Source organism: Anoplolepis gracilipes, chromosome 9, assembly GCF_047496725.1.
Source record: "Anoplolepis gracilipes chromosome 9, ASM4749672v1, whole genome shotgun sequence".
Classification (NCBI taxonomy): domain Eukaryota; kingdom Metazoa; phylum Arthropoda; class Insecta; order Hymenoptera; family Formicidae; genus Anoplolepis; species Anoplolepis gracilipes.
Genome location: NC_132978.1, coordinates 3,206,626 through 3,221,102, shown reverse-complemented (window position 1 = coordinate 3,221,102; position 14,477 = coordinate 3,206,626). Strand labels below are relative to the sequence as shown.

Genomic DNA, 14,477 nt, shown 5'->3' with positions numbered 1-14,477 from the left:
CGGTCGCATCTTGACAGAAGGTTATTTATCACTGAGTTCACTTGTTGCATGCTATGCGATACCTATGTATGTTCAATCAATTCTTATATATTATATATTTTCAAAGTCGATTAATGCAAGCGGTGTGTGTGAAGATGGCGTACCACTTCGTGGAAACTCATTAATTGTCATACCATTAAAATAATATATAATTGTAATAATGTAATAATAACATTTTTAACAATAATGCATAAAACGTTCAATGCATATTCGTGCTCATAGAATAGAAATTCTCGAAATCTTATCTCTCTTTCACTCTCGCTCTCATTCTCTCTCTCTCTCTCTTTTTTTTCAGTGTTTGTTGATTTTTCTTATACAAGCGAGATTCGTTCTAAAGTTGAGTGGGTAAACAATATCAAACCAATCGAGTTATTGATAACCAACAGCGTTTATGTGTAAATATTTAGCGCTAAGAGAGCTGCGTTCGTCGTCTCCTATCATACACTCGTTATTAATCTATTATCGTTCACAGAAGACATACAAAGGATTCCAATTTGGTAAGATAAAAGTTAAAAAATTTTATTTTTAAGATTAACGTCAAAATATGATTAATTTTTATATTCACAATCTGTTGGGTGTAGGTTTAAATAACTCTTTGATATATTAATTATCGTATCTAACTTTTCTTATTTGTCTTGTTTTTTGAATTTTGACATCTCTATATTTATTGTAATATAATTTGCAACAGAATAAACACATTTATAGGTATTTTTTATCCGACTGAATTGCGAATCCATAGAGCACATATATTTTTCCTTCAAAGCAAACCGATAACTAGTGTTCATCTATTATATTAAATTTCGCGATATTTTATTTTTGTATATTTTTCCTTTATCATACGTATGTCTGAGAAAATTGATAATAGAATCGAATATCCTTAAAATGCATAATTCTCGGTTTAATATAATGTATATCTAATATTAATTATAAGTTATTTATAATATAATATTAATATAATAATAATAATTTGTGTATATATAATATAATATATAATATAATAATAATTTATATGTATATATATATATATATATATATATATATAGATATATATAAAATATCCAATTACATAATTCAATATTATACATTTCATTTAAATCAAATTATATGATTTTAAGTCTGTGTCGTTTTTAAAAAAAATATATTTTACTATATTTTATTATTACTTTTGCCTTTTTAATTCTGTGGGTAAATATATTTTAAATCTGATCTTATTCCACGTTTTTTATTTCTTATTACATGTTTTCTATTCCTACATTTTATTTTGTATAACACTTGAATTGTCATTATATTTAATGCTTCTGATTCAGTAAGATATTTCTAAAATAAATACGTCACTAATTGCAGACACTTGAAACAGTATTACGACACTGTTAACACGAGTGAATAAATTATGAAAATTAATCTTGTGTAGACAAATTTTCTAAAGGAAAAGGCGAAATAATATCACCCATTAAGATGCAATCGTTATGGACGATCTTCTTCGTTACGATTTTTGGTAAGATTAATCATTTATTATTTATTCAATTAATAAATTTTTGCTCAATTCATTGTTTATCCTATTAATCATATACTTGAAGCTTAAAAAATATATCTTTATTGATCTTAATAATTAAGCTATATATATATATATATATATATATATATATATATATATTACCTTTGTCAAATAATGAATAAATATACAAAGTGCATTATAAACGTAAAAAATGCAACAATTTATTAGTTAACAAAAATTTTTTGCTACTTTTTTGCTATAAAAAAATCAATTTATATGTAAGCTAATTTATTATTAAAAAACTTAATAATTTATATAATAAATAATGACATCTAATTAAAAATTTTTTATAATAGAATGTTAGAAAAACTAATTAATAAAATTAATTATTAATATATTTAATTATTAATAATAATTATTTTTCTAGAAACTGTAACAGGAAATATGACATCACTAGCAACACCTATTTATAATGATAAATATAACACAACATACAATGAAACAACGCAGCCAGTTAACGCTTGGAATACTACATTTAAAAAACATTTAAAAAATGACTATAATCAATTGTGTAGCTCTAATGCTATATCATATTTTGAATATATATTGATTTCTCTCTCAATTGTAATTACAATATATGCAGCTGCCAAAGTTTTTTCTATAGTTTACGTCTCTGACAGGTTACGTTTCTGGTAAGTTGAAATTTTTTAATGCTTGTAACAAAAAAATTTCTTATATGCTTGTAGCATGGAAATAATTAACTTATTCAGTTGGTATATACCTAGTTATACTAGAAATGAAAGTAACTCAGAAGTAAAATAATTGAACTTTTATTGCATTATTCTTTTACTAAATAAAAAATTCTACAAAATATACTTTATTATAAAAAATTAATATAACTTTATTAAATATACAAATTATCTAGAAAATAAATATCTAACATTATTAATTTTATTCCAATCAAATTGTTATAAAACTGATAAATCATAAGTAAAAAACATATATATATATATATATATATATATATATATATATATATATATATATATATGTATATAAGGAGATATACATATATACATATATAATCTTATAAATAAATGTAATAACAAAATAATTGACTTTTTTGAAAGTCGAATAATCACAAATCTACTATTCATAGATTTCTCAGTATAAAAATTAAAAGAAAATATAATTCAATTAATCAGATAAGAAACTAACTTGTTAAAGCTCATTGTCAGTCCGATTCAATTCTGTAATGATTCAAAACATGAAAATTCTATTCAACGCATTCAAATTGGACCTAATTAAACTGATACAGACCCGACAATAAAGCAGATTGGATCAAGTACTTATTACATATCAATTTGTAGGTGTTCGAGACAAAACAATGAGTGTATTACTTTTGGTAGGATCTCTTTTCGTCGTTTCAACTTTTTTTGTTTTGCCCGTCCTATGGCACAAGAGGAACACGAATCGCCTCAAGTAAGTAAAATGCACAGTAAGAAAAAAAATTTGATTTAAAGAGAATACACGCGGTCAAAGTCGAAAATTAATCATGAATTTGAATAATTTAATTAAACAATTAATTAAAAATATAAGTCTTTTTAATCAGATATTGAGTTTTTCTTTTTTTCAGTAATGCAATATTCATTATATTTATTTTTATTGTTAAAATTATCTCAGATTTGTTATAAATTTTTAATAACATTATTTGATTTTAAAAGATTTTATATTATTTTATATTATAAGTTCTTTCAGTTTTCTTTATTACTTCTATCATTAATTTAATGATAATAAACTATAATATTAGATAATATAAACTATTATATAATTTAACTTTTATATAATTTAATAAATCATAAACTATTATTATCAATAATCTATTTTTTTAGGTTTCACCAGCTGTAACGTACAATTTGTAAACAATATTACTATTGCAAATCATACAAATCATTATATATATATATATATATATATATATATATATATATATATATATATATATATATTTAATCTATTATTGATATAGATATAACTCGAAGTAAATTGTTATTTGAAAAATTTTTCTTACAACAAAAGTTTTTCCTGATTATAAAATACAGTTTTTTTTAATAAATTTATTGCATATTACATTTGATAATAAGTAAAATCATTAGTAAGAATTATTAAAATTGGTCAATTTTATAATAATAATATGTAAATTAATAAGAATTTTATAATTACATATTCAATATATATAAGAATGATACGTGTAACATTCTTAGAAAAATCAATTTCAAATTTAACTTTAAATAATATAAAAATAACGATATATTAAGAGTAAACAAATGAAAAATTGTTATTTTTTGTAATTAATATCATAGTTTTACTTGATAATCTTTTTTAATGTCCGAACTATTAAAAGTTAAAAGTCAAATCTTTGATTCGATAAAATAAATCAATTTTTGACTTCGCTTAAAATTTAAATTTTGTATTACAAACTATTGGAATAGTTAGTAATATAATTCGTTTGTATTGCTTATTTATATAAACTCTCGTTTATAATGTTATATATAAACTTTAAAAGTTAACAATAAAAATATTTATAGCTATAGCTAAAATGATTGTAATAAATAAACAATATTAAATTTTAATCATGATAATTTGTAATTTTTATTATATTTTTTATTTATTAAAAGTTGTTGCTTTCACTTACTCTTAATGAGTAAATCTCAGATTATAGATTCCTGCTCAACCGAAAAATTCTGCATTTCATTACATTTTTATTATAATTATAATTATGATTGTAGTACAAATAATTTGTAATAAATTATCTTCTGATTGTTACATTGACTAATACTTATCCGATATTTACAAACACATTTTGAATTGTCACTCATAAAATAACCAAAAAATAAATATAAATTTATAAAAATTAATATTTAGAAGCCAATAATCCATTACAGAATATAATGAATCGTAATGTTTCATTACGCAATAATAACACAGATCACGATTATTTCGCGATAGATAATATGCGAAAATCAGCCATTTTATCTTAGCGAACAGTCTGACAATTATGACTCGTGTCACGACAGAAATCGTAAATACATATGACGACCATGCCACGGAATTCCATCGACTTCTTCGGGATTTTTTTAACTGACAAACTATCGATTGTAAGAGCGACAGGTTTATATGCAATATCATATCTACGTAATGGTACCAATTTAAATTACGATATCTGCGTGTAATGATACCTCCCACACTGGTTGTCACGTGAATAATAGCTCGTAATATTTTCCCGTTGTTCACTATCGATGTTGATGGGATCGTAAAATTAACAGAAGAACGCATAACCAATTTCCTTCTGAGCTATAGTATCATAATGCGCCAATATATAAAAGCACGCTCGACGTACCGGGCATTTTATTTCTCTATAATTTCGATGATATAGACACAAAGCAAAATTATATCACACATATACGTCCGTTATGTATGTATATAATCTTAATATATTTTATAATTTTTATATATTATATAATATAACTTTCCTTGGAATGTCTGCGCTGATACATCTCGGATACTAACGAACGAACATGTTCGCGATCATCGTTTTTTTCTTCTTTTTATTTTCGCGCGAAGGATAGCTGAGAGTCCAGTTCGAACAAAATCAATGTCGAAAAGTGATGTCACACAGTTATAATTTTGATATTGTTATATTTATTGCGCTGTCTGAGCTGACAGTGAATGAACGGAGACATACTCCGTTAATTAATCGGTAATGAGATATAATTGCGGTTACTTCTACAGAATTGTGACAAGAGGAGATAAATTAAGTTATTTGGAGCGATGCACGTATTGTGATATCAAACGCAGATTAGCGTTGTCGATGTGAGAGGAATCTTATAAAATATGTATAAATCCTCATGTATATATACTTCTAAAATCTATCGATGCAAGCTATTCATTGAGAACATTTTTTATACCTTATCAAAACAGAAGAAATATGCTTAATTATAATGAAAATTTTTAATAATAACGCACAAATAATAATGTGCAAAACATTTGAGGCGCATGCGTGTTTATATGTAGAACAAACATCTTTTAAATCTCCTCTGTGTCTCTCTCTCTCTCTCTCTCTCTCTCTCTTTCTCTTTCTTTCTCATTCTCTGTTAATTTCTTCTATACAGGAAAGTTTGTCTACAGCTCAGAAAATAAATAATATCAAACGACAACCAATAACGTTTATGCAAATCGACCAATTAGCGCTAAGCACTACGTACTTCGTATCTCCTATCGAATATTCGTTACTAATCTGTTATTGTGTGTGCACAGAAGACGAACAAAGTTTACTGAGTGTCTCGATTTGGTAAGATAAAAGCATTGATATTGAGAAAGATTGAATTTTATATTCATAATCTGTTAAATGTGTGAATAGTTTTTTAGTATATTAATTATCGAGTCCAATTTTCCTTTAACTTGTCTTGTCTTTTTGACTTTTAGACTTACAATATTTATTGTAGTATAATTTATAATATAATTGCTAACGTGCGTAGATATTGGAATATATTAGCCTACTGACATTGAATTGTCGTAGAGTACATATTTTTCTTACAAAGCACAACGATAATCATTGTTTATGCATTAACTATCATGAATTATTTTGAATTTCACCATATTTTATCCTCATATAATTTTTTTCTATCATATATATGTCTGAAAAAAATTAACGGATTATCCTCAAAATATATAATTTTCTTTTCAATATATCTAATATTAATTGTAAGTTACTTATATATAATAATAATTAATATAATAATCAATTTGACGTAATTTAATACTGTAATTCACTTACAAATAATTCGCAGTAAGATTATAAAATGTAATGTGTTCGAAATTCTTTAGTTTTTATGACCTTTCGTTTTTATAATCCTCCACGGAAAGGTGACAGACACAAACATTCTGATTTTCTCATACAAACAAAATTTTATTATTTTTCATTACTCAGCTTATTTCTTCTTTTCTATTTGTGAACTATAGCAATATTGACGAGTTGATAGCTAATAGCAAAGTTTAATCATTATATTCAAATCATTTACATATAAATTTACATATATAAATATATCCAGAAAGATATATATTCAAATTATATATTCAAATTTTCTAAAAAGATGTCTTTGAAATTATATTTAACCAAATTGTACGATTGTAACTCTGTCATTTTTTAAAAATATTTTTATCTTATGATAAATATACTTCTAAATCTGATCCTATTTTTTATTATTATTTTATTGCTTTTTATATGATAAACTTAAACTGTGGATATATTTAATACATTTTGATCCAATTTAACATTTCTAAAATGAATATGTCAATAATTTCAGACACTTGAAACAGTATTACAATACTGATAATACCACTGTAATTGAATGAAAAAATTACAGTTTCGTGTAGATAAATTTTCTAAAAAAATAAATAAGAAATATCGCATAAGCAATATCGAAATATTAAGATGCATAATAAAATGTTATGGGCCATTCTTCTAGTTGCAATTTTTGGTAAGATTATTTCTCAATACATTTTTTTATCTATTGTTTATTTTCTTAATCATATATACTTGAAATTTAAAGAAATTTAATTTATTATTAAAAAACTTATTTTATTTATATAATAAATAATTATATAATATCTAATTAAAAAATTTTTTATAATAGAATGTTATTAGAAAAACTTATTAATAGAACTAATTTAATATTATTAATAGTAATTATTCTTTTCGAAACTATACAGAGACTGTGACATCACTACCAACATTTATTAATAACAAAGAATACACAATAATAGAAGAATACATACTCAATAATAGTACGAATAACACTTGGAAAATTACAAAAGAACTATTTGAAGATATTAGGAACAAAGGATTGTGCTATAAAAACGATGCTACCGCTTATCAACTCCTTTCTATCTTAATTATATTAATATTCGTAACTGCTAAATTTTTTTATACAGTTTACTACTGTAACCAGTAAGTTGAAATTTATTAATATATATACTTGTATCATAAAATTGTACTTAAGACCAAATTATTATTAATACTTATAAATTATAAGTACACATATATATAAACAAATAAAAATAAGGCACATGCAAGATACCTGAAAAATTATAGCAATCAAAATAAATATGAATTCTTGTGATAAAATAAATAAAAAACATAGAATAAAATTTTTGTATGTAAAAAATTTTATTTTCAAATAAATTAATTTTAACATTATTAATTAACTTTAAGAAAAATCGAATAATTAGATTTATCAGTATAAAAAATTAAGTAGAAAATCCGATTCGTTTAAAATCAGATAAAAAAGCTAATTATAAAAGCCCAGTCTTATTAGCTTCTCTGATTCAGTAATGATTCAAAACATGAAAATCCTATTTGAGTAAGAAATTGATACGGGCTTAAATTGAACCTAATTATGCTTAAGCAGTTATAGATTTAACAATGAAGAAGATTAAATCAAGTACTTACTGGATATCAATTTGTAGATGTTCGAGACAAATCAATAAGTGCATTACTTTCTGTTACACCTCTTTTCATCACTTAGTCCTCTTCATAGTCTTTCGCTTTCTTCATTATGGTTGTCGCAGGAATCAGTAAAGGAAATATAAATAGCATTAAGTAAGTAAAATATACAATAAGAAAAAAATTTATGATTTAAAAAGAACATACACAGTCGAATGTTAATCATTGATTCGAATAATTTAATTAAACAATTAATTAAAGATATGAGTCTTCTTAACTAGATAAACTGTTGAGTATTTTCTTTTTTTAGTTAGAGCGATACTTATTTTATTTTCTTCCATTGTTAGTAATATTACAGATTTGTTATAAATTTTTCAATAATATTATTTAACTCTTTAAAAGATTTTGTATTATTTTATATATAATCTTTATCAAATATTGTAATCTTTATAAAATAATTTTTTTCAAAGAGAGAGAAAGAGAGAGAGAGAGAAAGAGAGAGTTTCCTTTTACTTTTATTATTAAAATTTAATATTATAGAAATTATTATATAATTTACCTTTTGTATTTAACTTTTATATAATTGAATAATATAAATTTATTATGTTATTAATAACCTATTTTTTCAACAGCCAGGGGAATAGTTAACATACAATTTGTAGGCAACATAACTGTTGAAAATTATGTACATTATTTTCAATATATTTTTATCTATTATTGTAATATTATTGTATGAGTGTAGATAGAACTAGTTAATTTTGTCATTTGAAGAATGTACTCTTTATCTTACAAAGTGTTTATAAAATTAATTTTTAAACAAATTTATTGCATAATTTAATCATAAGTAAAATCATCACTAAGAATTTATAAAGCTAGTCAATTTTCACAATTATGTAAATTATAATAAATCAATAAGAATTATCTAATTAAAATATATATAATATATATGTATAATATATTATATATATATATATATATATATATATATATATATATAATACATATAACATATATACGTATAATTATAATATCTTTGAAGAAAAATTAATATAAAATTGATTTGCTTTAAATAATACGAAGATAGATGAAACTAGACTATATATTATTAGTAGGGAACAAATAAAAATTATTTATTTTTTGCAATTAAAGGTTTATTCAAAATTTTTTTTTAAATTTCAACTATTAAAACTATTAAAAGTCAAATTTTTCATTCAATGAAATTGATTATTGTCTCTTTTCGATTTTAAAACATAAATTTTGTATTTCAAACTATTGAAATAGTTTGATAATATTATTTATTCGATATTTTATATTATATCTATATAACTTTTATTTATAATTATTCATGTAAATTTTAAAATTTAATTGAAACAAGTATCTCGTTATAGCTAATAAAATAATTGTAATAAATAAACAATTTTAAATTACAATCGTAGCAGCTTGTAATTTTTAGTTTTTTTATAATTTGTCAAAAGTTGTTACTTCCATTTATTATAAATATACAAGTAAATCATAAATTCTAGATTTCTGCTTCACTGAAAAATTCTGCGTTTTTTACTCATATTTTTATTATAATTATGATGTAACTAAATTGTAATAATTATTAACATCTTAGAAATCTCTCTTATTATATTATATTAGATTACATTAAAAATGATAATGTATTATATTAAATTTTTTACATGACAATCTGCGTAACTATTTTTTTATCTAATCTTTCTAATCTATTTTTTCTTTCTACGTATAAAAAAAATTATTAAATTCTATTCATTGTTCAATACTGTAGGTACTTTAAATTAATCGCTGATTAAATTTAATCGAAGCTTGGCCAAACTGTAATTCTTAATCCTTAAAAATCCTTAAATAATTATTGAAGGTTTAATTCCATGTATTTTCGTTTATTTGACACTAATTATATTTTTTGTATTGTAATATTTCACACTAAAAAAATTTTATAAATATATGTAATATAATAAAATATAAAAGTATTATATAACATTTTTCTATCCTTTTTAAAATTATATATATATATATATTTATTTATTTATTACATGTTAACATAACGAAGAAATAAGTTTTTTATCTAATTGTGTGTACATACTTCCGATTTTCTTGCAACATGCACGGTTTCTTTACAACAGACGTGATGTTATCTGTACGATGAGGTTAACGACTTGTCTTCGATTCTTAATTTTCTTGTTCTTTATTATTAGCTTTGTTTTCTCTTTCTCTCTTTGTCTCTCTGTCCCTGTTTTTCATCAACGACCCGCAGGAATCCTTAGGCCGAGCCGTTTCCATATTCTGGACCACCGGGCAAGGAAATTATCTCGGAATGGCACTGATAGCCCATAAAACCGCTTTGCGACCGGGATCGGCTTGTGCACGCGATCGGCTTCGACAACGGTAAATATCGTCGTCGATCCGCGATAACACAAAGAAGTGCGCGATATCTTGTCGTGCGACCAAGGGACTCTCGGCGAATCGTGGATTCAACTCAAGGCGTATCGCGCTTCGACCGATTCCAGAGAATATAAGATCGGATATTGTGCGAGCTAATGGAGCAAGACGACGATTTAAGCATCGAACCTGCTGATTAGATACTTTTGTGGTCTCGCTTTAGAAACGGACCGCTGAGTTTACGTGTTCTCCCATTTTTCTCGTTTGCCACACATTTAACGGTCGGATCATTTCCCGTACAAATCTTTTTCTGTGTTCATGTTATCCAATCTCAATAAGCAATGTCGTCGAGCACAACGCCATCGAGATACGCTTTAAATTTGTGCTTATGCTTTTTCGTTCCTCCTAATCTCGACAAATTATTTAAATCGGTATTTTTACGCAATTTTTTTCTCCTGCAAACTAAAGATCAAGATCGAAAGATACAAAATTATTAAATATTATAGGTATAAACTTTTGATTCCTCGTTGGACAAAAAAAATTTTACCAATCTGCTCTCTAACATGAATAAAAAAAGAAAGAGGTAAGCGAATTAATTAACCTTTATATACGAAACACGTGGAATTTGCGTTGGCCGGATACCATTTCCGCGATTGGCCGACCGGAGTAAAGGCGCATAGGTATATGTATACGACGGGCTCATCGACAATTTTATACCTGGTGGTCCATGCGAGGCCAAAGGCTAGCGAGTTATTAACAGAAAATTACCGAGCATTCGCTCGGTCTATTACGCGATACACACGTTGAAGTGTCGCGCTGCCGTCTCGGGGCCGTGAGAGAGTGATGCTTCGCGGCTATCCCGTACCCCGTGACGACCGGGAGCAGAAGAACACAGCCGTTTCCAGCCGCAAACTATCAATCGCGCGATTCGATCGTCCGGCATCGAGCGCGATGTCAGTCATTACCGGCTACGCTGATGACGACACCGCGCGATGTCGAATTGACCGCAACTAATCCGGTCAACGTCCTCCTTCCTTATGCGCATTTCGATCATCCGGTATTAGCTGTGATAGAAGCGTCGAACTTTTAATTAATTAGAAATTCGATCGCGTACTGGTGGGTCATTTTTACTTATGCAATCTCCACAATATCAAATCACTGCCTAGAAAACGATAATCAAAACAATATATTTATACATATATTATTCACAATTTTTTGCAAATTTATTATTCTTTATTTAGAAGGATCAAAGAAGGTACATTTTTTTCAGATATTTTCATCACTTTTACCCATTGATGAAAAAAATATTTTGACCGTCTTGTAAAGTTTGAGAGTAAAAAAAATAAGACACGCACAATACGAAGTAAGGGTTAATAATATCGCGCTGTCAGAGTATAAATTTAGAGAAAACCAAGTATATTTTTTCAAACCTTTCATAAAAGTTTCAGGGAACTTTAATGACTGTCTTTCTTCTTACAAATCCTGACTATTGTATCCTAGAATATGCGAGTTTACAGCTATGAATTATAGCTTAATGTATCTGCCCTTTGAATGTAACGCGTGTTTCGTCCGACATCTCACACGGCTGCGAAATTGCCGTTCGTGCCGTGCACGCCACACGTTCGCACGCATACATCTTTCGCGCGGGACCCTGATCTTCTCGCGAGAGCATCCTCTTTTCCCGCCAAGGGGAAATCGTCGACTACAGGAATCCCGTCCACTGACATTCCGGTCCCGTATGCGTGCAGCCACGCACGGCATTTCGCGCATACCGCTCGCGGTACAACCGCTGGCAGTCGCCCCCTTTCTTTTTCTCTATCTTTCTCATGCACTTTTTTCTATTTTTTCCTCCTCTCGATCGGATGGAAATTGCACGGCCGGTTGGGTGTGATGCAGTGACGGCCGCAAATCGCTACGCGGCCTATTATTTTCCGACGTCTCTCTTCCGCGTGTGTCGTAAATTCGTTTCTATCGCGACGCAGGTATAGTCGCGATCCGCGTAAATCATTAGCGCGAAGACGGTATCGCGTGCTGTCCAAACAATCGGACGGGACTTCTAAGCACGTGCGATTTATCAACGGGTTTTTTACACACCGCGTTATCGTGGTACCTGTACAATTGATATATCGCGGCGCAACGTAGATATAGTAATAATTACACGAGTGATTTCACAGAATGTTTATAAAGGAAAAAATCGCAGTGAAACGCGCTTTTAGAAATTTAGAAAGAAAATTAATCGTACAATTAATTTTGGAAACTAAGAGTCCCCTTTTACGAAAAATATTTAAACTACAAATTATATATTTATAGTTTATATATTCATAATTATATAATTATAGAATTATATATTTATCATAAGAAGGCATATTCTCTGCGAGAGATGTCTAGTCTCCGTTTTTAATCTTTTTTTATATTCTATCCCTTTAATAAAATTATTACGCGAATAAATGTGCTTCCTCTTTACTTATATAATTGGACTCTGACAAAAAAATACGAATCGTTAACTCTCTTCGAGGTTATCGGCGTTAGTTATCTTTGCAGCTATGTGCAGCATATAGAAATAACGAGATGTCCCAGGATTATCGTTGCTTTCGAGCACGCGGATTCCGGTATGCGAGCGAATGTACCTAGGTTTTTATATCAAAATATGTGCAGAGAAGAAAACTCGCATAACATCTTGCATCCACTGATAAGTTAGCGCGACTGCGACCACGCGATAAATCGACGTCGAGGTGAAACTTTTACGCGACGCAGTAGTATCTCTTACAAAGTAGAAAATGATAAGTCATCCGAATGTGCCCCCGGAAAGGAATCCACGTTCCAAGCTTCTTGCTATTTTCTTCTCCCTCGCTATTGGCTTCGAGAAGCTGCCTGACATTCGCGAGGAGAACACGAGATGTTTCTTATCACCAGAAAAATTGTACGTTTAATCACGATTATCAATCGTATCATTCAATTATTAAACAGAAGCGCGCAGTGCGAGATGCACCCGCTTGATATTAACGCGTAACCCGATGTCCTCTCTCTCTCTCTCTCTCTCTTTCTCTCTCGCGGTTGGTTGCATTCGCGGTATGCGCGAACGCCCGGTGATGTCACGAGAAGTGACTCTCGTTAAGTCTCCCGCCAGCAGCTACGGTGAATCTTTTCTCCGATAAGATCGTGGAGGCCGATTAGCCGCGGAACGCGATCGAACACCTGTAACGAACGCGGTTCCGTCGCGCGTTCCTCCGCGTATCGAGCGAGTCATTCCGATCCTTCGGCTCGATCCTGCCCGGATCCTGCCATAGACGTTAAACGACAGAGATAGCGAATTGGACGTGCGAGCAAGCACTCGATCCGGAGAATAGTAGCTTGTAATCCTCTTCGTTAGAGAACGGCCGAAGAAAAATTCTAAAATAAATCGATTTTAACCCTTCGAATGCACAGGAGGTTCTTGTGAGCCCTAAAATTTTTTTCTATTGATAATATTTCAAAACCAGGAGTTTCGCTACATGACTCTAGATCGATCTTTTTTCTAAACGTTTAGTCCTACAGCTGTTCTAACTATTGTTAGTTCTCTTGTGGCAATCGTTTGAATAAAGGTTAGAGAGAAACAATTTGAATTATTTTTTTATTAAATTTTATGAATTTATTTATAAAATAATGAACTTTTTCACCTGCTTTAACTCGATGAATTTTTTTAAATACATTTTTAATGTTTTTTTAATTACAAATATTTAGTTTTATAAATAATTTGAACCTTCCTCTTTAAAAATGTGCATTGTCCAATGAAAAAAAAAGTTCATAATCCATCCAAAAATTATTTAGACTCACTCGGTGCATTCAAAGGGTTAAGCAAACAGTTACGCTAATACTGTTCTGGAGATCGGAGACGATTCAATGCTCGCGAACGCTCATCGATCTTTCTCAACGATCGCATCTCGCGCCGCGATTTCGCAAACGCGACACGGGGAATAATAAAGCTCCGCGCCGAGATGATCGAGTCACGCGAGCACGCGGAAAAGTTAGCGCTGGAAAATCTGACCACCCGCGGCGCGTTTG

At 28.3% G+C, this 14,477-nt stretch overlaps 2 long non-coding RNA genes across 4 annotated transcripts; both read left to right on the top strand.

Moving 5' to 3' along the window:
- Nucleotides 1-387: 387 nt before the first annotated feature.
- LOC140669709 (uncharacterized) lies at nucleotides 388-3,539 on the top strand. The gene is made up of 5 exons (XR_012047385.1): nucleotides 388-536; nucleotides 1,384-1,534; nucleotides 1,962-2,226; nucleotides 2,905-3,016; nucleotides 3,427-3,539. It is a non-coding gene; the product is annotated as an uncharacterized lncRNA (long non-coding RNA).
- A 2,180-nt stretch (nucleotides 3,540-5,719) lies between these two features.
- LOC140669542 (uncharacterized) lies at nucleotides 5,720-9,844 on the top strand. 3 transcript variants are annotated; one of them, XR_012047354.1, is made up of 5 exons: nucleotides 5,720-5,885; nucleotides 6,901-7,074; nucleotides 7,307-7,544; nucleotides 8,063-8,195; nucleotides 9,826-9,844. It is a non-coding gene; the product is annotated as an uncharacterized lncRNA (long non-coding RNA). The 3 variants fall into 3 exon arrangements; XR_012047353.1 differs by lacking the exon at nucleotides 9,826-9,844 and adding an exon at nucleotides 8,672-8,905 and having other exon boundaries at nucleotides 5,721-5,885; XR_012047352.1 differs by lacking the exon at nucleotides 9,826-9,844 and having other exon boundaries at nucleotides 5,722-5,885; nucleotides 8,063-8,528.
- The last annotated feature ends 4,633 nt before the right edge of the window (nucleotides 9,845-14,477 follow it).